Genomic DNA, 25014 nt, shown 5'->3' with positions numbered 1-25014 from the left:
GAAAACAAAAGTGACAAGATGGTGTAATCAGAGCCCAGAAGAACACTCAGTGCTTCCCTGCTAGGGTAGCTAGTTTAGACAGTGCTGAAACCATGAAGAAGGAGGCCTGCAGCTTGTCTTAGAACCATGCAAGAGGGACCATTGAAGCTGACGGTGGATTGCTGTTGGGTGGAAAGGATGTAGTCACTCAAAAATGCTGCCAGAAGAAGAGCAAGAGAAAAGAACAAAGCTTCTCCCTTGAGACAATCTCATCCCTCCACTAGTGTCTTCTCTTGGAATGATGTGAGTAGAGGTCTGCTGTCAAGAAAGGCTAAGCAATGCATTTTGTAGACCCCTATTCTCAGTATTTCTGAGCAGAGAAGGGTGGGGTGAGAGAAAGTAGACAAATATACACTGTAGCCAATATGATTTAGAAAAATCTTTCAATTTTTTGTGTGTATTTCAATTATTCTGTGTAATTTCAATTATTCTGAGCCATCTCCTGGATAAGAAGGACTGCATTTGATTCCCAGGTAAATATAAAAGTTTGACTCAAGTTTATTAAGCATCTACTATATAATTACTGTTTGTATCCTATAGAAATGGTGGTAAACAAGAATAATGCCTATATTCTAGAAATGGAGGTAGATAACAGGTATACAGCAAATAAATATGTAGTATAAGTTTAGATGTTGAAAAAAGCTATGAAGTGAAGTAAAATATGATAAAGGTATAGAAGACACAGAAATTAGTGGAATTTTTCAATAGGGGCTTTGAGGAATTTCTTTCTGAAAGGTCATGAATGAGCACAGATCTGAAAGAGTATGTGAGTGTGATGGTGAATTTTATGTGTCAACATGAAGATATTTTTGGATGAGATTGATATTTAAATCCATGACCTTTGAGTAAACAAGAATGGCCTCCATAATGTGGGTGGTCCTCATCCAATCAGCTGAAAGCCTGAATAGAACAAAAAGGGAAATCTCCAACAGATGGCATTCAGAATCTGTCTGTACCATCGGCTGTCCTGGGTCTCCAGGCTGCTGGCCAATATTGCAGATTTTAGACTTGCCAGCCTCCATAATCACGAGTCGATTACTTACAATAAATCTTTTTCTATATATACACACACATCATATTGGTTCTGTTTCTCTGGAGAACTCTGATAATACAGTAAGTGGTGCCTGCAAAGCTCCATGTAGGAGCATTCTGGGCCTATGCAGTAGCAAATGTCAAGGTCCTAAGAAAGGAACAAGCTTGTCACAATGAAGAAACATCGAAATGGGATACTACAGCCAGTGTGGAGTGAGTGAGAGAAGAACATCAGGAGATAGGGCTAGAGAGCTTTAGAGGGGGTTCCTATTACATAGGTGTCTCAAGAACTCTAGAGGGAGAGCTCTAGAGGGGTCCTAATAGTGTCTGTGGCTATAGGAAGGATTAAGGATTTTATTCTAATTGTGATGAGAAGTCAGTAGAGTGTTTTCATCAGGGAAGAACATAATCTAATTTTAATTTTCAACAGATCGCTGTGACTGCTATATGGAGAAGTGACGTAGGGGACATATTCAGATGTATAGAGACAAGGTATCAGGGAATTGCATCGGTCTAGGAAGGATATCATGGTGGCTTTGTGAAGCCCACCCTAGCTCTGACTTCAGTTTATGTGATTCAGTTTTTTTCTTATTGTTTAAGATACCCTGACCTGGTTTTCTGTTATTTGCAGCTATTGTGCTCTGAGTGGGTACAAAATGTGATAGCAAGTGTATGGTGCTGAATCAAGGTAAAAGAGGTCAGTGAAAAGGATACCTTCCTCTTAAACTAAGAAGTTGATGGTCTTTGTTATGCAGTTATAAAAAAGTAATTTATAACAACACTTCTTCTGCGTTAGGAAATGACTATATACTCACAGAAGGTGGAACACAAAGGTGATTGGAAAGAATCAGAATGTCAGATTGTGTTGGATTAGTCTTCCAGCCTTCATTGAGGTCTACAGTATAGATACTGGATTAGCTTAAATTGAATGTTCTGCAAATAATAAGGAATGGAAGAAAATATCATTCTTTTCTGCCTCTGCTCAGAAAAGCAAATTATTTCAAATACACTAATGTGGAGTTTGATAGGGAAAGGAATGCCAAGTCTTATCCCCAAGGTGAAGTTTTTGTTAACAATTCAGGATAACAGGAGACCTGGAAGGCTGACAAGATTAGTATACAACGTGAGCCTACTCTTCAGACCTCTCTCAAGCAAATTCTGCTAAACATTCCCAACCGATGAAGTAGTTAGCCATGCCATCCAGAATATGCAGATAGAATTTAATCCGGGGGTAATTATGAAAGTTATGGTATCCTTGTACCTAACGGTTTTCTTTTTAATTGCTCCAAGGCAGCGGTCAAGATAAAGGTGCCAATCAAGGTCCAAGGGAATGGACAGCGAACAGAAGCTTGTTGCGAAGAAAATGAAATGATCAGAATCAGACTTTGACCAGATAAACTACTGTGGAGACCATACTTGCTAATTTTTTGCATGCAAAAGATCAAAGCCTACTAACTTTTTAAGGGAGCTGTACTGCCAAAGATATTCCAGGCCTGGCTCAAAACAGTCTTTAATTGTTCAAACACAGGACATCTCCAGTCCCTCAGATTTGCACCTACTGGGACTGGACTACAAATGTCACACCATCTCTAGAAAGGACATGCTCTTCCATGTCCATTTTCCATGTGGTCATGAAAGAAAATAGACAGAGACTCATCCTACCAGTGGAACTAAGTACTGCCAATTTGGCTAACCAAGGATCTCATTTCTCTTTCAGGTCATGAGATACCTGATATTCTCGTCCAAGAGGATGTGGTATCTGCATATAGGAGGAAAGATATACGTGTACATGTGGTGGCTGAACCATTTGATTGTGGTGAATATTGCTGAATACTTACTATTTATCAGTCTTCCTTGTCGTCTTCCTGACAGCATGACTGTGTTCATTCATGTGTCTAAGGAAACTAAAAAAACAACAAAAATGGAACTGTGGCCACTGAATCAATGTGCCCTACCCTGTACTTTTATATAAGCCAATACAGTTCTTTATTCTTTAAACAAATTTGAAGCGGGTTTTCTGTTACGTGTATTCAAATGCACCTTGAAAATTATATATAAAGTTAATAATTGCATGATATACAAATGCAGATATGAACATAATTCCTAAAAGAGACATTGCTTAGATGAAACAAAAGGAAAGTAGTAATTTTCAAAGACGAGATAGTGATGATATGCAGTTTAAGTAGTGTTTGGACTACCTGAGTACCATTATTTAGTGTGGGGTGTTCTAGTGGAAGATACCCTAACTTCACTTCAGTAAGAGAAGAATTGGTGGACATGGGTGTGCTAGGTTAACTGTAGGACACTAAAGGGAGTGAGTTAACAAGACATTGAGAAATGATTAACATTATCTGATGTAACATTATGCTGTACAGAGCAGACAACTGGAAGGGATAGAGAAATAATAGGTATTTGGTGGCTTTAGATGACAGGAGATGCAGAAGATGACAGCAGCAGGAACAAATACTAAGAACAAGATGGGTCAATGTCATTGACAACTAATACAGCAATATGAATAGCCAAGAGTTGAGGATACAAAATCAAAAGCCTAGAAGTAATTGAATCAATAAGCCAGAAATGTGTAAGATGATAGATGGCAGCCAGCAACTGACACCCAGGCCCATGTTGGGGAAACAGAGAGATATTGTGAGCTGTGCTGAAAGGGAGAGTACGGGCCCCATGTAAAGAACCTGCTGCTCCTTAGCTCTTGCAGGCCCCTTCCATGCAGGACTGTGGGATGGCATTGCCGGAGCTTCCAATTATGGTACACGTTGGATCCAGATTTGTATGAGAAAACTCCTTATTTTAAAATGTTGACAGCTAATTCAAATTTCAAACACTGTGTAGGCCTACACTAGGCAGGCCAAAAAGCAACAACAAAAAAAGTATCCGTATGCTGTGTTAGGTCCCAAAGCCATCAGTTTTCTATATCTGGCCTAAGGGAATATTTTAGTAACAAATATTTCTCAAAGTAAACAAACCATTTTCCGAAGTTCAGCAGTTCCTACAGTTTCACTTATTTCTTCTTTTGTTGCTGTTAAACTCCAGTAAAGTTTAATATTTTTTTATCTTGAAGTCATGTAGAACTTGAACTATTTTAATATAATTATATCTCCTTCTATGTATAGGTAGTTCAAAGGGTGGTTATAGATAAATAAATACATGTATAAAAATTATATATATGTACACATGCGGTAAGGCTAAACAAAAAAAAGAGAGAAAATACAAGTATCCAAAATTAGGAATGAGAATGGAGTTGATATCAACAGATGCAAAGGTAAATATGAATAAATTAATAAATCCCCCAAAATGGATGATATTCTGCAAAAAAATAATAATAATATTGGCTCATTCAAAAATAGAAGTAGAACATAGTTATATGCCAGTGAGTGAAAAATTTGTCAAAGAACACCATTGAAAGTATTTTGTCTGTATTGATATTATACTTTCCAGTTTTCCACTTCACAATTTTGAGGAAAACAATTACACTTGTAAAGTATCTATTCTCTGAAGATCCATTGTTTTTAAGATACAAACTACATTTTAATTGCATGTAGATAGAATATTTTCAGACTTTTTTACACTGACAAAACTGATTAAAAAGTTAGAATATTCATATTAAGAAAAAGATGACAAGTCTAAAAAGAAAAAAATCTAAAGCTTATAAACAGAAACACTTGCTAAATTTTTTTGGTAGCCTCAAACTTTGGATAACAGAAAATACTTTTCAGAATATTATTTGTTTAGAATCATTTTTCCCATTTAAAGTATACAATATTTTTTAATATGTTCATAGTTGGGCAACTATCACCACTATCTATTTTTAGAACATTTTCATTACCCCTAAAAGACTTTCTGTACCCATTAGCAGTCATTTGTCATTCTTCTTATTCCCTCCTCCCTCAAACCATTAACTGCCCCTCCCCTCCTTAGCCATAGGAAACCACTAGTCTAGTTTCTATCTCTATATAGTTGCCAATTTTGGACATGTCATATAAATGGAATGATAATATATGTGGTCTTTTGTAACTGCCCTCTTTCACTTAGAATATTTTCAAGGTTGATCCACAGTATCCATGATACTATATCAGGTATCAGTATTTCATTTTTTAAAAAAATTACTAAATAATATTCCTTTTTCTGGATATGCCACATTTTTAATCCATTTATCAATTAATAGATATGTAAGTTATTTCCACTTTAGGCAATTAATTATGAATAATGCTGCTATGAACACCTGTGTATCGAATTTTGTGTGAATGTGTTATAATTCCTCTTGAGTATACACCTAAGAGTGGAATTGCCTTGTAACATGGTAACTCTGCTTATTATTTTAAGGAGATGACAAACTGTTTTCCAAAGTGACTGCATCATTTTACATTCCCATCAGCAATGTATGAGGATTTCAATTTATCCACATCCTTGCCAACATGTTAATATTTTTATTTTTGATTATAGCCATCCTAATAGGTGTGATTTGGTATCTCCTTTTGGTTTTGATTTGCATTTACCTAATGGATGATGATAAGCATCTTTTCATGTGTGCTTATTTGCCATTTGAATATCTTCTTTAAAAATATATTTATTCAGATCTTCTGTCCATTTAAAAATTACATTATTCAAATTTATATTATTGAGGTGTAAATGTTTTTATATATTCTGTATATAATTCTGTATCAGATACAAAATTTGTACAATACTTTATTCCATTCTGTGGGTTGTCTTTTCCTTTTATGGTGTCATTTGCAGCACAAAAGTTGTTGTTTTTTATTGTTTGTTTTTTGTTTTGTTTTGAGACAGAGTCTTGCTCTGTCACCCAGGCTGGAGTGCAGAGGCACAATCTTGGCTCACTGCAAGCTCTGCCTCTCTGGTTCACGCCATTCTCCTGCTTCAGCCTCCCAAGTAGCTGGCACTACAGGTGCCTGCCACCACACCCAGCTAATTTTTTTTGTATTTTTAGTAGAGAACCGTGTTAGCCAGGACGGTGTCGATTTCCTGACCTTGTGATCGGCCCGACTTGGCCTCCCAAAGTGCTGGAATTACAGATGTGAGCCACCACACCCAGCCAAAAGTTTTTAATTTTGAAAAAAATTCTGTTTTTTATTTTTTTGGTCTTGTCACTTGTGCTTTTAATGTTGTCTCTAAGACATTGTTGCTCAATCCAAGGTTACAAAGATTTATACGAATGTTTTTGTCTAATAACTTTATAATTTTAGCTGTTCCATATATATCTATAATCCATTTTGACTTAATTTTTGTACAGTGCAAAGAGTAGAAATTCTTTCTTTGGCATGTGGATATGCATTGTTTCTAGTAACGTTTGTTGAAAAAATCTTTTGTATTGAATTTTCTCGACACTTTCATAGAAAATCAATTGGTCACTAATGTGTAGTTTTACTTCCCGAGTCTCTACTGTAATCCATAGATCTGCATGTCTATTTTTATACCAGTACTACACTGTCTTGATTACTGTAGCTTGCAGTATGTTTTTAAATCCAGAAACGTGAGTCTTCCAAATTCATGTTACCTTTTTCAAGATTGATTTTGCTATTCTAGATCCCCTGCATTTCCACATAAATTTTAGGATTGGTTTGTCAATTTCTGAAAAAAAAAAAATAGGGCAGCTGGGAATTTTTAAAGGATTTCATTTGAATCTGCAGGTAAGTTTGGGATGTCATCTGTTCCATGAGCATGGGATATCTTAACATTTGTTTATGTCTTCTTTAATTTATTTCAATAATGTATTGCAGCATTCAGAATTCAAATATTGCACTTGTTTTGTTAAATTAATTCCCAAATACTTTCTTTTTAATTATATTATAAATCAATTTTTTTCTTAATTTCATTTTTAGTTTAGATTGTTCATTGTTAATATATAGAAATACAATTATTTTCTCTATATTGATTTTCCATCCTGAAATATTGTTCCCTTGTTTATTATTTTAATACTTTTTGGTGAATTTCTTATTATTTTAATTGTTTTAACTTTTATTTCGGGATCAGGGATACATAAGCAGCAAGTTCAAAGACTGAAGGAACAAGGAATATCAGCTTATAAAGACGAGAAAGAATCAGTGCAAGAACTCTGGCAAACTCAAAAGCCAGAGTGTCTTCTTACCTCCAAACAACCATATTATTTCCCTAGCAATGATTCTTAACCAGACTGAGATTGCTGAAGTAACAGAAGCAGAATTCAAATATGGATAGAAATGAAGATCATTGACATACTGGAGGAAATCAAAACCCAATTCTAGGATTTTTATGATTTTTGTTTTTTGAGATGGCGTCTTGCTCTGTTGCCCAGGCTGGAGTACAGTGTTGCGGTCTCAGCTCACTGCAACCTCCGCCTCCCGGGTTCAAGCGATTCTTCTGCCTCAGCCTCCTGAGTAGCTGGGACTACAGGCATGTGCCACCACACCCGGCTAATTTTTGTATTTTTAGTAGAGACGGGGTTTCACCATATTGGCCAGGCTGGTCTCGAACTCCTGACCTTGTGATCCACCCGCCTCAGCCTCCCAAAGTGCTGGGATTACAGGCACAGTCGGCCAATATTTTTATATACCAGATTATGTCACTAGTAAATAGAGATAATTTCACTGTCTCCTTTTCAATCTGGAGGCATTTTCTTCCTTCCTTTTTCCCTTCCCTTCTCTCCCCTCCCCTTCCCTCCTCTCTTTCTTTCTACTTACTTTCTTACTTTTGCCTCTTTGTCTTGGTTAGAATTTCCAGTATAATGTTAAATAACAATGGAAAGAGCAGTTATCCTTGTCTTGTTCCTCATTTTAGAGGCTTAACCCTGGAGTTTTTGTCTATGCCCCTTGTGAAGTTTAAAAAGTTCTTCCCAATCATAATTTGTTGATGGTTTTTATAATGACAGAGCATTTGATTTGATTAAGTGGTTTTTTCTGCCTTAATTGTAATGATGTTGTGACTTTTGCTTTTTAACTATTGATATGGTGGGTTACATTGATTGATTTCAGATATTAAGCCAACTTTGCGTTTCTGGGAATAATCCTGGTGGTTGATGATGGATGATCTTTTTTATATGTTACTAGATTCACTTTTCTAGCATTTTGGTGAGGATTTTTGCATCTATGTTGGTCTATAGTTTTCTTTTACTGTATACCTTTGTCTGCTTCTGATATGGAGGCAATAATGGTCTCAAAGGATTAGTTGAGAATTGTTTTCTTTTTTAATTTTTGGAAGAGTTTGTAAAAAATGGGTATTAATACTTCTTTATATGTTTGGGCTTTTATTTCATTTTTTAAGATTTAGCATGCAAATTATGAAACTTCAAATTTAAATCCCTTGTGCTTTCTTAATCTTTTAAACTTAGATTATAAATCTTATTATATTTTCAAGTATTGCAATCAGCTTGTACATAATTTGAACAATGTTTTGTCCTGTTTAAAACAGGTTAATTACTTTCACATTTCAAAACATAATTATACATTCTATATATTTGATTTTCTTCATAAATTTCATTGTCTGATTAGATAGAAAATCTACCATATTATTACATAATTCTTATAAATGCAATAAATAACTTTATGAATACAGTGAATGCAAAATTCTTTTAGGTGGTCGGTCCAACATTCTAAATACATTTAGTAATATTAAAATTCCATTTGTAAATTTATAGCTTAATTACAAATTCTAAAATTAGAGTTAAATATGGTTATTCTAATAGGCCACATTAAAAATATGTAGATTTACTAAAAATGTAAATAGTATGAATATTAAAATACATAATCTTAAACATTATAGGTACATAAAATATCAATTAACAGGTACTATTTAAGCGCAAAATATTACTACATGATTTTGTCTCAAAATAATAACTACTCTAATTATTAAATGCTTATCTATAATGATGACAAGTATATGTGGAGCTAGATAATGCATTTTTGCCTCTTTCTGGTGATCCATCTGTACTGCAGGGTCTAGACATCTGAAATCTACATTTCCCAGATGTCCTTACAGTCAGGGTCTTAAGTGCAAAATTATTTCATCATATAGAGGTACTTGAATCAGGTTTTTAAAACCTAAATAAGAACAGGGCCATCTTCTTACACATTTTTCTGTTGCTGCTTAAAAGCGTGGTTGAATCTAGGTACTAGCTCTGTGAGTTTGGTGAGGCAATGGTGTGGTGGCAGCAGCAGCTTCCCAAATCTCTCTTCCTCTTCTACAGTGATATGATTCTGAACTCAATAGTTCTAGTAATAGGTCCGGATTTCACATCTTTCTGATGGAAAGGAGGTTATAACTCTTCTGGAGACACAGTTCAGAGTTACTCTTCTGAGAAGCTTTCCTCTGGACCCTGTCTAGAGCCAAGCCCTTCAACTCTTCCAGGGATTGTTTAAAGGCCAAATTCCCAGTAATAAATCCCTTTATGCTTAACATAGCTAAAATAGTTTCCATTTCTGTTTCTTGAATTCTGTTAACTTTGGCTATTTAAATCTAAATCTTCTTGGTGTTTGAAGCTGTGTTCTCAACAAAGATGGTATATACTCTTCAAATTACCTAAGATTTCTAACAACTAAAGATTTAAGCTGCATATGAGTCCTGGAGTAGCAGATGACAGAGTGATTAATCTACTTCCCAGACTGCCACACTGAGCCCCCTTTTTCAGTCATTTCATGACGGGCTTCAAAGTCATATGCAAGTTGAACTATAAATAAAATGGATACTTAGAGGAATAAAAGTATAAAACAATGAACTTATAAGAAGCGAAGTTCAGACCTGTACAGAGTAGGCAGACAACAAATGTTATTGAAAGATGAGCTAGTGAACTCCAGATTATTTTCAATTTTTTTTCTTCTTCCTCTATAATTTTGCAGGGTTTTCATCCATTACTGTGCTTTGATGGGAAGCTCTCTCTGATATAATAATTAGCTTCACAGAAACTATATGTGCCATGACAATGCATATAACCACTTCTACTATTAATATCCTCATATCACAATGGGGTATGGGGAAATAGCAATTATATTCTCCTGGATTCCACTGGGAAGTATGTCCAAAACTTCTGCTCTTACAAGATTTTCTAAAATGCCTGGATCTTCTGGCATCCTTGTCTCCTGTAAGGGATCATAACCTTTCTCAAGATCAACAGAAAAATAAAAGCCTTTGAATAAATAGTCCTTCGAAATGAATTATTTCCAGTGAACTTTAAAGCCTAAGGCCTAAGTGTGAGAAGTCTAAGTCTTTGCATCTCACACATTTCAATAACCATTCATTGGGTTCTTTTTGCCTCCTGTATTCAGTTGTAATAACTCTTTCTTGAAACAATAGATTCTTCATTATTTAATGGTCTAAAAGATGGATGGTCATGTTGTAAGCAGAAATTACTGGGAGTGAGAGGGAAATAATCCAAATCTCAAAATACTACGTGTATAGCATATTGATGCAGTTTAAAGTGGAAACCCTTTTCTGGGAGTCTTCAGAGCAGTACTGACTCACATTGAGTTTATCATAAAAAACACAGGATTGGATGTACAGCATCCAATGACAGGTGGCTACAGAGGTGAAGCAGAGCCCCACTCCCAGGGCAAATCGAAAACCCACCTCAGAAATGGAATTATCCACAGCAAAGACAGACAGGTATTTGAAGGCACAGGGCTAAAGAATATGCCAAACTGACATTTTTATGCAAGCTTAAATTCTGATTCTACAGGAAGGTTAAAAGAGCAAGAAATTGCAGGTAGTATATACACTATGTATGGTCAGCTTGAGCGATATTGAAATCTGGGAATATCAAGGCATGACTCCACAGAGTGGATGGAAATACTGAAGGCAAGATTCAGAATATTTTATTGATGAAATTGGCAAGAACTAGGCCACCAGATGAATGAGCTGGGCTTCAGTCCTAGAATATTAAGCAAGCAAACAGTAGAGTACAGAGTGGAGATCAATGAGTAAACTGAAAATTACAGTGACAATGGGACGAGGGGGCATGAGTATTCCCTGCCAAGAGAAGTAGGACCTAGAAGCAGGAGGTCTTACCTTTTGCCCTTGTCCACTCTCCACATATTCCCACTCTGGGTAAAGGGACTACGAGTCTGATTAAATCAGATTCCAGAATAATGATTTTGCCTAGTTATTGAGAAATTGAGTTACACTACATCAGATGTTCATAAACACAGACATGCCTCACTCTGTTTTCTTTCCTTCCTTGAATTCTCTGGCATTTCTTTTCATTCATGTAATAGAATAAGCAAAATGAGCCAGGGTCTGCCTCCTTGGGGTAGATACAGTTTTTCTCTTTTTAATGAAAAGAACAACTTGTTTAAATAAGATACTGATTAATGTTAAGTTTTAGTGGTTTTTGGACATCGACTCCAAGCCCTGTTTACCGGAAAGCCCTACATTATCTGAGGGTACAAGCCTAGATCATAATAATTAAGTGATGCCTTGTTTCTCATTTGCCATTATTCTTGTGCAAATATAACTTTCCTCCATGAAATCACAGGGAGGAAGGATGGCTGAAATAGAAAATGACTTAGGTATCCCCAAGTCTCTTGAATATAATCCCATTTTAAGACCATCTAATCAGGCTCTGGACTCTCGGGATTAAAATGAAATTTCAGGACATATTTAGTGCCTAAAAATTAGCAAAGGAAAAATTTGGTATCAGTTACCATACCATTCTTATAGAGAAAATAATGAGTAAATAACTGGACAGAAATCACATTGAGAAAAAGAGAATAAAAGGGAATGAAAGGGACCAAGTAAACATGATTATGTTTAAGAGAACAATAGGACACACAGCAGATAATAGAGTAGAAGCAGTAGGAGCAATACAAAGAGAGCCAAAAGTGCCATGGGAGTCGATAAAGGAGAGAACAGAGAATGAGAAAACTGTCAGCCTGGTTCCATGCTACAGAGATAAAGTAGAGGGGAAAACAGATAAAAGGTTAATTAGATTTAGGAACTAAAATATTGTGGGCAACCTTGGGCATGCAATTTCATAGAATGGTAGTGATATAAACAATTGTTAAGAGCTAGAATAGAAACCAGGAAATGTAGGCCCAAAAGCTAGTGAAAGGAGAGAAGGGAGAGGCTTTCTGAGGAGGGCTGGAAAGTGATGAAACCATGAGAGTAGAGCCTAAGATTTGTATAGAATTTGTATAGGATTAAAAATACTATCAAGAAATTGTTCATTGAGAAGAGCCCAGTGGAAAGATCTTAAGTAATAATACAAAAGTTATACTATAATCCAGAAGGTTCTGAAGGAAGTCAATGTCACAGATGAACAATGTCTATCACATGCTCTGGTATACCAGCCTAACAACCTTGAAAGATACTCAGTTACTCAGTTAAATGTGTTGATTTTGGTAGGTTATACTCAGTGTCCACCTATATTGGTTCCTGACTATCATTTCTGTCCTCAGGAACAAGGTGCTTGATAATCTATTCTACACTTTTTGTCCAAAGTCAGTGAACACTTATTGACATTGACCTTCACTGCAGAATGAGTAGAATTCTACTCATCAGAAGGCCACACATGTGTTTGAACTGTTTTTTTTTGTTTTGTTTTTTTGTTTTTTTGTGTGTTTGTTTTTTGAGATGGAGTTTCACTCTTGTTGCCCAGGCTGGAGTGCAATGGCGCAATCTCAGCTCACCACAAACACTGCCTCCCGAATTCAAGTGATTCTCCTGCCTCAGCCTCCTGAGTAGCTGGGATTACAGGCATGCACCACCACGGCCAGCTAATTTTGTATTTTAGTAGAGACGGGGGTTTCTCCATGTTGATCAGGCTGGTTTTGAACTCCCAACCTCAGGTAATCTGCCCGCCTTGGCCTCCCAAAGTGCTGGGATTACACTGTCTGTCTTTTTTTAACATCCCAGATTTTTCACTTTAAAAATAAGAACTAGTACCACAGAGTATGCTACTGATCCCCAAATCATTAAACACTTTGTGTCTCAAGCCAAAGCCAGGTACACTTTCTGATTCATTCTGAAGAATTTTGCTTTATTTTCAATTTATTATTTACTTAATATTCATACCTTGCTCTTTTTGTTATCTATTGATATATAATAAATTAATCCTAAAACATGGTGGCTTAAAGCAACCATTGATTACTCTCTCTTTCATTGCTTTCTGGGTTGTTTTCATTTGGGTAGTTCTCACTCAGAATTTGTCTATGCAGTGGTAGTGAGATGTGAGGAGCTGGAGTCATCTGCTCCCCAAATGAGCTGATCGTGTTAAATGACTGACTCACATGATGGTGGCTGAAGGCTGAGAGGTCAGCTGGAATGCTGAGAGCTCAGCTGCAGCTGACCACTGGAGCACTTGCACGTGGCCTCTGTGAGTTATTTAGGTAACTCCCAGCATGCTCTCTGGGTTCTCAGATGGAGCTCTCCAAATGAGCACTGCAAGAGGCCCCAGAGAATGTTACAAAGTTTCTTATAGGCAAGGCTAAGAGTCCCAGAATGTTCACTACACTCTATTGACCAAGCTAGCCACTTAGGCCACTGATTCAAGGCTAGGGAAATTAGTCTCTACTTTTTATATGAGAAGCAGCATGTTTATATGAAAAGAAACAAATTGGTGGAATTCATCTTAGGGCACTATCTCCCATACCCACTTATGTTTACAATAACTAAAGATAGTTATTTTGCAATGTATAGAATATTTACAATTTTTCCCTTAGACTTACTATGTCTATCGACAATTTCTCATTCATCATCAAATCTACTGTTACAAGATCATGAAAATGAAAACACATTACATTTCCAAAGTTAAGATGGTTACATGTTAATGCATCTTTTAAACTGCTTTGGAATTATGGGCTAAATTTTTTAAAAAGCATTAGTAGATTTTTAAATTTATTATGTTTTCCTCTTATCTAGATAATCGAGCAGAACTTCTATGAAGTAAATATACACCTATTCTTTCTGTGTAGCATGCTGCCTGTATGTAGCATGATTTGCTAAAGTACTTTTTCTTGGTATTGTTGCTACAAAACAGACTTTAAAAATATTTTGCCTATTTAAATTATACCAGCAATACGAAAGTTAGTCTTGCCTGAATTTTCAGCTTGTCAGTATAATCATTTTAAATAAACGCAAATCAAAACCACAATGAGATACCATCTCACACCAGTTAGAATGGCGATCATTAAAAAGTCAGGAAACAACAGGTGCTGGAGAGGATGTGGAGAAATAGGAACAATTTTACACTGTTGGTGGGACTGTAAACTAGTTCAACCATTGTGGAAGTCAGTGTGGCAATTCCTCAGAGATCTAGAACTAGAAATACCATTTGACCCACCCATCCCATTACTGGGTATATACCCGAAGGATTATAAATCATGCTGCTATAAAGACACATGCACATGTACGTTTATTGCGGCACTATTCACAATAGCAAAGACTTGGAACCAACCCAAATGTCCAACAATGATAGACTGGATTAAGAAAATGTGGCACATACACACCATGGAATACTATGCAGCCATAAAAATGATGAGTCCATGTCCTTTGTAGGGACATGGATGAAGCTAGAAACCATCATTCTCAGCAAACTATCGCAAGGACAAAAAACCAAACACCGCATGTTCTCACTCATAGGTGGGAATTGAACAATGAGAACACATGGACACAGGAAGGGGAACATCACACACTGGGGACTGTTGTGGGGTGGGGGAGAGGGGAGGGATAGAATTAGGAGATATACCTAATGCTAAATGACGAATTAATGGGTGCAGTATACCAACATGGCACATGTATACACATGTAACAAATCTGCATGTTGTATACATGTACCCTAAAACTTAAAGTATAATAATAATAAAATAAAATAAAATAAAATAATTTTAAATCAGCTTTCACTTTTATTTGAGTCATAATTATTCTTAATTGAGTTCTCAACTTCTCATGGCCAAAAATGATTCTACTCTCCACTTATACGATGGTCATCCAAAAAAAAAAAATCATCAGTTTCTCTGAGTTAAATTTTTTTTTTCCTCAAGGAAACAGAAAACTTGCAAGATATCCAGAATGAAGTTATAAACTTCCTATTTAGGAAAAGAGGACTATGCATGACATTACTGACATGAAAATCACATTTCAAAACCTGAAAAGAGGTCCATGAATCTAAAATAAAGGGGAGATGTTGCCTGTAGTGAGCAATGAGGCCTACATCAGTTGCTGGCATAATTTTTCCTTCTTCATTGATATTGTCCAACCTACCAAGGCATGAAAGTAAAGGCTACTGGGTAGAGAAAGCAATTGTGTGGCAGTCAGAGTTGTCGCTCTGCTGTTGTCAATGCATATCATGGGATGCTTTGTGCTTGTTTCCACATCCAAACAAGGTTAATGAAACTTGACCTTGCTTTAATATGGTCATTAGAATGATGAAATAAAATGAGATGTCAAAGCAATTTGCAAACTTAGGAGCAGTATAAAATAGAGTTTCTTATGATTGTCCCAAAATAAATTTCTAGTGTGCATGCACATTGTACATTAATTTGCTAGGTAGAAACATTTTTGTTAAGCATGAGTAGCAACACTTCAAAGTGAATCTTCAAAAGCTGCTGATTTCTTGGTATCCCTTTAGTTTAAAATAGCTCCTCTATTAGATGCACAGTCCCCAGATAAATTGCATGCTGTGATTCTATTATTTGTTTAAATTAAAGAAAAATTGTATTTTTTTTACTTAGTATAAAAGCATTCCTTGATCATAGGAAGAAAATTTAAATGTACAAATAGATCTTTTGAAAAAAGAAGCATATTATTCTGCTACTCAAAGTTAACAACCATTAACCATTTGGTCTATTTCTATAAATATCCATCTATAACCTTCATATAGATAAATACAGAGAAAGAGAAAGAGATGGATATATATGGTATATCTGTTTTATTTCTAGCTCTTTCTATGTAACAATGTAATATGTTCTGGAAAATGAAGTATAGCTGGCAAAGGTTTTAGAATCTCCCCTATTTTCAAATTTCTGTAGAGATAGCACAGGAAATTTGGACAATAAATTTCTGTCCTCAATAGGAGAAATCACAGAAAATGACATTCAACTAATGGAAATCTTAAAGAAATATCAAGCAAGAGTAATGTAAGAGGGGTGAAGAGAGGAAAGTAATGTGTCATAGACCCACCATTGCTGACCACACTCTTGAGAAGCTTCCTGTGGACTACACTATGCTTAGGAGAGCCTATAGCCAGCAGGTGAGCTCAGGATAGCTCACCTATAAAAGTATTCTTGTGCAATACACCTAAGGAGAAGCCTGTCCATCTTTCATCTCAAGCACCTCACCCTTGCAGAGGAAGACCAGATGGTTACCTACTTCTAGCTAGTACCCTTAGAGAAAGACCAACCATGTCGAAACCAGAAAAGGAATTTCTACATTAAATTAAATTAAATTAAATTTTTACCTAATTGCTTCTAGCTGCATTTAGGGAGGAATCCTATGTTTTGTTTCCACCTATATGTGTAGGTCAGAGATAGGAGTCAGACCCACTTACCCCAACTCACGATCCTTTAAGGTCAAGGCAGGTCAGCAAAAAGGGATTGGCAATCTACATAAGTGCTCATGAAAGCTATATCAGCCACTGTTTCTAAACAAGCCACACATTTAACTAATTAATCAATATTTTTATTTTATTTTATTTTTTTGCGACAGAGTCTCACTTTGTCACCCAGGCTGGAGTGCAGTAGTGCTATTATGGCTCACTGCCACCTCAATCTCCTAGGCTCAGGTGCTCTTCCTACCTCAGCCTCCCAAGTAGCTTGCAGGAAAGGCACATGCCACCATGTCCAGTTAATTTTTGTATTTTTTATAGAGATGGGGTTTTGCCTTTGGCCCAGGCTGATCTTGAATTCCTGAGATCAAGTGATCTGCCTGCCACGGCCTCCCAACCATACATGTATTTTTAAACGCAGAAGTCCCTTGCATGCTGGACTTATCATTATGGTGTTTGTTGATATTCAAAATAGGTCCTATGAAAAGAAGTCATTATATGAAAAAGATATTTGCACACACATGTTTATAGCAGCATAATTCGCAATTGCAAAAATATGAAACCAGCACAAATGCTCATCAGTCAACAAGTGGATAAAGAAAATGTGGTATATGTATACACCATGGAATACTACTCAGTCATAAAAATAAATGAAATAATAGCATTCGCAGCAATCTGGATGGAGGTGGAGACCATTATTCTAAGTGACATAACCCAGGAATGGAAAACCAAACATCATATGTTCTCACTTTTAATGGAGCTAAGCTATGAGGATGCAAAGGCATGAGAACAATACAATGGACTTTGGAGACTCGGAGGAAAGGTGTACAAGGGAGATGATGGATTAAAGACTACATATTGGATACAGTGTACACTGCTCGGGTGCTAGGTGCACCAAAATCTCAGAAATCACCAGTATGGAACTTATCCATGTAGCCAAACACCACCTGTTCCCCAAAAACCTACTGAAATAAATAAAAATAAATTAAAAAACAAAACAAAACAGCATCGCATGCTGCAGAGAAATCTTTCATGAAAGGAAGAGTCAGTTGATATGGCAAATTTTATTGTTGTCTTATTTTAAGAAATTGCTACAGCCACCTCAACTTTCAGCGACCATCATCCTGATCATTCAGCAGTCATCAACATTAAGGCAAGACTCTCCACCTGCAGTAAGTTTACAACTCACTGAAGGGTCAGATGATCACTAGCATTTTAACAATTTTTTTAAGTTATAAAAAGGTCCTATGAAGAATGTGTAAACATCATATTGAATGACCTTCCTTCATATAGTCACACAGCTCATAGTATTATCTTTTTATGTGAGAAATTTTCTTCACCTCTGAATATCTCAGCTTTCTCTATCTTATTTTCTTTTGTATTTATTTTGATGGAAATTGTCATCATATAAAATACTATACATTTAAATTATTTCTTTTAGATTCTATTATCTCTCCAAACCCCATTTGAACATAAGCTCTATGAGGACAGAAACTTTTGTCTTTTTTATTCAGTTGTATATTTCCATTTGTAGAACAAATCTGGCACGCAATACATAATCAATACACAGTTGTTGAGTAAAGAACCGAACAAGTGGACTCACAGGATATTGCTGCAACTTTACGTTTGCCTCCCACCATCTGTTTACACTTACTCTGTGAAGCTAGTTTATATCATTCCCTTGAGTGAATTTGTGGGAGGCCCTATAAACCTTTTAATTGCTCTCTGGTATAGAAGGTCCTCTGGTAACTCTGGTTATAATCGTAGTTTTATCTCTCACTTCAGAAACTCATATATAAAATTCAATAATAATTGAATTTTTTAAAATTCAATTATTGAATTTATAAAATTCAATAATAATAATCAAAAAACTGAAAACCACAATTTTATATATAGAACTTCGCTCTGCTCCCAGTTTGAGACTGATGACATAGGAAAAAGAAATACGTTAGAAAAAGTTGATTATGTTAGTCTTCACTGAATATTTTTAGTGTGCCCTAAGTGGTTTTCCTTTCTGTGAACCTTTCCTGTGCAAGGAAGGTATATTCTACCTTGTTGAATTCAGGAATGTCAAAGTGCCATAAGGGGCTTCTCACGTGACCCCTACTGGTCCCTGTTCCTTGTATTCACTCTCTTATGGAATCTCTATCCCTTGAAAATGGGCTGAACCTAGTGATTTGCTTGAAATGAATAAAAAAGTGATATGTAAAAGACTGTGACTTCCATCTTTCTGGTATTCTCTTTCAGGCTCTTCCTGTATTCTAGGTCTGATAAAGAGGGTCACCTGGCAAGGGACTGGGAGCAGTCTGTCATCAACATTCAGCAAGAAACTGAGGCCCTCAGTCCACCAGCCCATGGGGAACTGGATCCTCCCAACAATTACTGAGTGAGCTCAAAATCAGATCCTGTCCCATTTGAACCTTCACATGGTGGAGGTTCTGGCTGACACCTTGATTGCAGCTCTTGAGAGAACCTAAAGAAGAGGAGCTGGCAATGATGTGCCCCATTTCTGACCCATAGAAACTAGCAGACAGTAAGTCTGCATGGTTTTAAGACACTAAATTCTGAGGTAATTTATTATGCGGTAATAACTAACCAATAGACGAGGGCACATGCTTTGGCAAATGAAATGTAGATGGGGAGATGGATGTCATTTCTTTGAGGAGCTTTAAAAGTTAGTGTATTGTTCAACATATTTCTTTTCACTGTGTCATGTCAACTGGTGATGTTCCAGGTGGTGGCTGGATTCTGCCAGGAAGGCACATGCAGCAGAGCCACAAGCCAACATGCAATAGAGACATAGCATGCATGGGAAGTAAACTTTTGTCTTACAAGCTGCTAAGATTTGGTGATTATTTGTTGAATCAGCATGCACTAGCTCAGGTTTGCCAGTGTTAGTGCTATTGGCAGTCTTCTGAATGATTCTATGTTATAAGAAGCTTTGCTATGTATTGCATGACTTTTAGCCACATCCCTGACCACTAGCCACTGGATGCCAGCAGCATTGCCCATGGGCTCCTGCACCAAAACTATCTTCAGACATCACCAAAAACCCCTTGGGGATGAAATTGTCCTTGTCTGAGAACCACTATTCTAGTCTATCCTAACTGATAAGGTCAGTTCTCTCTCTTCCTCACTGTCTGTAGTTCTCTTGGTATAAATGAATTATTTTGCCCTGGCTGAATGCTGGTGAATCCTTCCTTAGCTGCTAGTCATACCTAAATTCTTTCTAATATAGGATTTTTACCTCTTTGAATAGAGTTCTGAGATAGGAACTGGAACAACATGATGCTCTCATTTTTGGGTGTATGACCCACATCTGGTTTTAAAAAAAAAAAACTTTAACCTGAGTAACATTTGGAAATCTAGGCTGATCCTAAGGTGTCACTACCAGAATAGCTGCCCTGCCACAATTCCTAAGCCTTTATATTTTTCAGGCTCGGGCCGGGAACTAGCCCATGTTTCCAAATCCCTAGTACATTGTGCAAACTTCTGACTGATGTAGTTGAAGCCCTTCCCACTAGGTTTGGGGTCAGGAAAAAGCACCCTTCATCCCTGCATGCGTGTATGGAAGAGAGGTGAAGATACTTTTCCAAGGAAATGTATTTCTCCTATAATCTCCCACTCCTAATCCTTTTAGACCCTTGATGTTAGCTACGGATTAAAATCACAAAATTAGCTTTAAAATTCTTGATGACCTTCCATTTAGAATGCAATCTCTATTTTTATGAACTGTCAACTGAAATTGACACTGAAGTAAATCCATTATAGCATTCATTATAATAGTGTATTTTCTGAATTAATTCATAGTATTTTAAAATTCTGACAATAAATATCTCACTCTGAATCTATGCCACAACACAGTCTGTTCGGCTCAGCTGACCAGAAGCATCATTTTCACTTTGGGTTTAATCTCAAATGAGTTTAAGATTTCTCTTTGCTGAGTAACATATATGTGGCCTCTTCTATGTAACAAACGCCAGCCTACTCTTCAGTTGCTTCTCCTCCTTGGTTCTATCAAACCAAACAGACTCTACTCTGGAGTTGAAGGCCTTTAGGATTTACATCTTCCATCTGTCTTCTTCTTTTAAAGTTTTTCAAAGTCTATTTATTTATTTTAAAGGTTTTATTGCACTTTAATTGTTACTTAAAAGCTGCACATATTTAATATATACAACTTGATGAGTTTGGATTTATGCATACACCTGTGAAACCATAGCCACAATCAAGGTAATAAGTATATCTAGCACCTCCACAAGTTTCCTTCCATCCTTTAGGTTTTTGGTTTTGTTTTGTTTTGTATGTGTACATGTTTGTATGTGTGTGTTAAGAACATTTACTATAAGATCCACTCTCTTAACAGAATTTTTAAGCACACATTACAGTATTGTAAACTACTTTTTTTTTTGCCTGTTGTATGATCTCAGGAAAAGAGACTCTTCCCATACTGTCTTCTCTATCTCAGCACACCTCATCATGACTTAGCAAAATAAACCTGTTCTAGATTATTGCAGTTTGGGAAATGAGAAAGTAGGAGGCAGAGGGGCAGAGACTAGGAAAAGGAGAAACAGAGCATCTTTCTGTTGTCTTTTCATTAAAATATAATCAAAGAGAACATAATTTTAGAATGTATTTTGCTAGACGACAAATTTAGAGGCACTTTACTCAGAATGATTTTATATGGCCAACCTAACTTTTTCCAATTATATAATTATAATTTACATTTTAATCAGGGCTGGTAAAACTGCTCTTTAATATTCACTGTATTCATATTTCGGTTTTTAAAAAACTTTTTATTTATATGAAAAATTGGTGTGATTTTTGCACTTCTGGGAATTCATTTTATTATTTCCATTGAAATAAAAGATAATAGCCACTCTTCCTTGGGCCCATTTAAGAAAAACTCTATTAAGGACATTAATTTGGAGGTAGGTGTATAATCAGAGAGTAAAATATTTATCATTAGACTTTTGAAAAAAATCAACTGAAAGGAAGGAAGCAATAGTGACAGTCAGTTCTAATGTCCCTCAAAGAAACAAGATTAATGATGCAAACCATGGAAAACGTTAAGAAAATTGTTATTCATATCTTCATTGAGATTAGAAAGGTTGCTACATTCAAAGAGATTATGTGGTCATGGAAAAGAAAAAATTGAAGCACCAGAGTGTTTAGTATAAAGCATTATTGCTGAAATTAACCAGAAAATCACACAGTGAGCAGAATGGATACTGCTGACAAAGAGATTAGTAAATTAACTTGAGGAATTATCTAAGAATTTAAAAAGATATTAAAAAGAAACAAGAAAAAAGATGACAGAGGTAGAAGATGTATCTAAGAGTCTTGATATTTATATACCAGAATTTCCAGAAAGACAGTACAATGTGAATATAATAGAACTAATAATTTTAGGGATAATAGAAGATAATTTCCCTAAAGAAAGATCTGAGTCTTCAGACTAAAAAATTCTGATTAAGTATATGGATGCCTAGGAAAATAATTCTCTAAATGCATACAGCAATAAAGATCAATTAAGAACTTGGTGTTTTTTTATGGTTTGTTTGACCCCTCCAAATCTCATGTTGAAATGTAATCCCCATTGCTGGAGGTAGAGCATAATGAGAGATGTTTGCATCCTGGGGGTGGATCTCTCATGAGTAGATTAATGCCCTCCCTGGGTGGGAGGGAACTAAGTGAGTTCTTGCTCTATTAATTCTCAAGAGAATTCCCCAGAGAGCTGATTGTTAAAAAGAGTCTGAGACCTTCCCCTTCTCTCTCTTGCCTCCTCTCTCCCAGGTGACCTCTGCATATGCTGGCTCCCCTTTTCCTTCCACCATGAGTGGAAGCACCTTCAGGCCCACTCTAGATGCAGATGCCAGCGCCATGCTTCTTGTACTGCCTGCAAAACCATGAGCCAAATAACCCTCTTTTCTTTGAAAATTACCCAGCCTCAGTTATTCCTTCTTTTTTTTTTTTGAGATGGAGTCTCCCTATTTCGCCCAGTCTAGAGTGCAGTGGCATGATCTCAGGTCACTGCAACCTCCGTCTCCTGGGTTCAAGTGATTCTCCTGCCTTACCCTCCCGAGTAGCTAAGAATACGGGTGCCCACCACCATGCCCAGCTAATTTTTGCATTTTTAGTAGAGATGGAGTTTCACCATGTTGGCCAGGCTGGTCTTGAACTCCTGACTCAGGTGATCCGCCAGCCTTGGCCTCCCAAAGTGCTGGGATTACAAGCGTGAGCCACCACACCCGGCCAAATATTCCTTTATAGCAACACAAATGGACTAAAACACGTAGTTTTATATTTGCAGTATGAAATGCTTGATGATAACCCAGCATTGTCTAGAGAGTTCTGAGAGAAACTCACTGAGAGCTCCAGTATTCTACATCCAAGTAAATGTAATTTAAATTTTCACTATAGATAGTAAAATGCAATAGATATAACATTCCGAAAACAGGTGCCAGACCAAAATGGGAAGTTTCAAGTGGTTCAGGTGAAAATATACTTTAAAACTTCTTAAACGCTTCACATTGAGTCAAAGAGGGTTAGCGAGTGCATTCTAAAGTAAAAAAGACATTTTGAGGAAGGTGCTGGTGTCCTATAAATCCAGCCCATCAAGAGGACTTGGACATGGCATCCTGTCTCATAGCTCAAGTCTAGTGAAAGGGATTAATGAACTTCATCAAAAACAGATTTAATGCAGAAAACTAGCTAACTTTCATAATTTTAAATGCATTGAGTTTTCTCAGTGAACTTCAGGAAGATGGTAACATCAATAAAATATGACTAGACCGTGTAAAAAAGGAAAAATTGGAGATCATGAATTCTTACTATCAAAAATTGACAAAATAAAGCTAATATGCACATATACAATTGATATTCATCCCCTTCAGTAAGGTTGATACATTAAGCTGGTTTCTATTTGGAAATCTAAACAGCAAAAGCAGGCTGGAAAGCTGCTCCAGTGGTGGAAATGAAGGTAGTAAAGGTGAGATGGTGGTGTGTAATGGCTTTCACTTAGAGAGTTTGTTAGAGCAAAGGATGTGTGACTATTTCCAGTGGGCCAGTTGGGTATTATATTACATGCTCAGGCAAGCACCGTAAGGGAGATGTTGAGTATAACTGCAGATTCCAAAAAGGGTAGAGGTAAGTATCAAATAAGGCAAGAATATATCACCTGAGTCCCGAATATTATTAGCAAGAGGTATGAATTAATGGCCAAAATCTCCTAAGAACCACCATACTTGTGCCAGCCAAGTATAAATATTTCTTCCTTTCTTATCTTCCTTTCTGCCAGTGTCAATTGGGTAAGTAACATAAGCTGCCATAAGAAATGATCCCCAACCTAAGTACTTTAATACTTCAGAAATCATGGTTATTTCTCATTCCCATCATAGCTTAATTAGGTGCTGAGTGGGCAGTCTCCTTCTATCTGATCATTGACAAAGTTAGCCACCTTTCATTTATTGACTCTGCCTTATAGTGTTTCATTGTATTTCTAAATCTGGCTGGGAGACAATGAAATAAAGTACGGAAAAGACACCCTTAAGAAATTCCATTCTAAGCTACCTAAGACTGCTATTCATCCCTTCCATTTGCATTCCACTAATAAAAATTAATCACATGGCCCTAACTAGATGAAGGGAGGTGGGATACCCAGGAAGGAGAAATGAGTTTGTTGAGCATCCAGCTGGTTGCTTTTGCTTCCAACCTTCTGCCTTTAAGCTATAGCTCCAAAGGGGTTGGAAATTGAGCAAGGGAGGAAGAATTGGGAAGAGAATAGAAATTAGCTGTTCTTTGCCTTTTTTAACTTGAAGTAGTACTTAGTTGAAGGAAGGAGAGGAACTGTAATTTTAAATGAATTTGGATGTTTTACTAATATGTGGGATTGGGAATTTTCAGTAGCAACTTGAGTTTATGATTTATGTCTTGAAATTTGTGGATTTCCATTGCTTAAAAGTAACTACAAAAGATGCAGAAGTATCAGACTTTTCATTGCTGGGGCAAAACTAGTCTCACAGAGCAAAGTTAAAGGAAGTGTGTGGAAATACCTTGTGATCGCATCCCACCAGTTGGGCTAGTTTAGCATACTGGTTACGTAAATTCTCATGTATTTATTTTAAACAGTAACTAGCATATTTTGTTCCTTTTCCCTGTGCCTACCTTCATTCATGGCTAGAAGCCCTGGGCTTTTGTTAACTCTAGAAGGGGGTGTAAGCTTACAGGCCAGTTATCAAAGTTGACAGATTCTTGACTTCTGGGCCACCAAAGGCACCATTGAGCTGTGAGACAGAAAAAACTGCCTAGGAAATGGAAATAGGCAGAGCATGTTTTAAAAACACATTCTTTTCTGCTTTATTCACACATCCACACACAACCACGAACACCAGAAATCAGGGAGGTAAAGAAGGGAGTTAGAAATCATGCAATGGGCTGGGTGCGGTGGCTCATGCCTGTAATCCCAG

At 36.6% G+C, this 25014-nt stretch overlaps 1 protein-coding gene across 3 annotated transcripts in view; it reads right to left on the bottom strand.

Annotated features, from left to right (window-relative positions):
• The window catches only part of CTNNA2 (catenin alpha 2), a 1208900-nt gene that overhangs the window by 1137192 nt on the left and 46694 nt on the right, over window positions 1–25014 (bottom strand). The window contains exon 1 of one of the 3 annotated variants that reach the window (XM_030827616.1): window positions 2910–3012. The exons of the other annotated variants lie outside the window; for them this stretch is intronic. The gene's annotated coding sequence lies outside the window, so the exon portion shown is untranslated. Of the gene's footprint in view, window positions 1–2909; window positions 3013–25014 lie in introns of those variants that run through there. 3 annotated transcript variants of the gene reach the window in all.

This window comes from Nomascus leucogenys, chromosome 14, assembly GCF_006542625.1.
Source record: "Nomascus leucogenys isolate Asia chromosome 14, Asia_NLE_v1, whole genome shotgun sequence".
Lineage (NCBI taxonomy): Eukaryota > Metazoa > Chordata > Mammalia > Primates > Hylobatidae > Nomascus > Nomascus leucogenys.
Note: the sequence above shows the minus strand (reverse complement) of the source record. Positions and strands in the feature narration are given on the sequence as shown.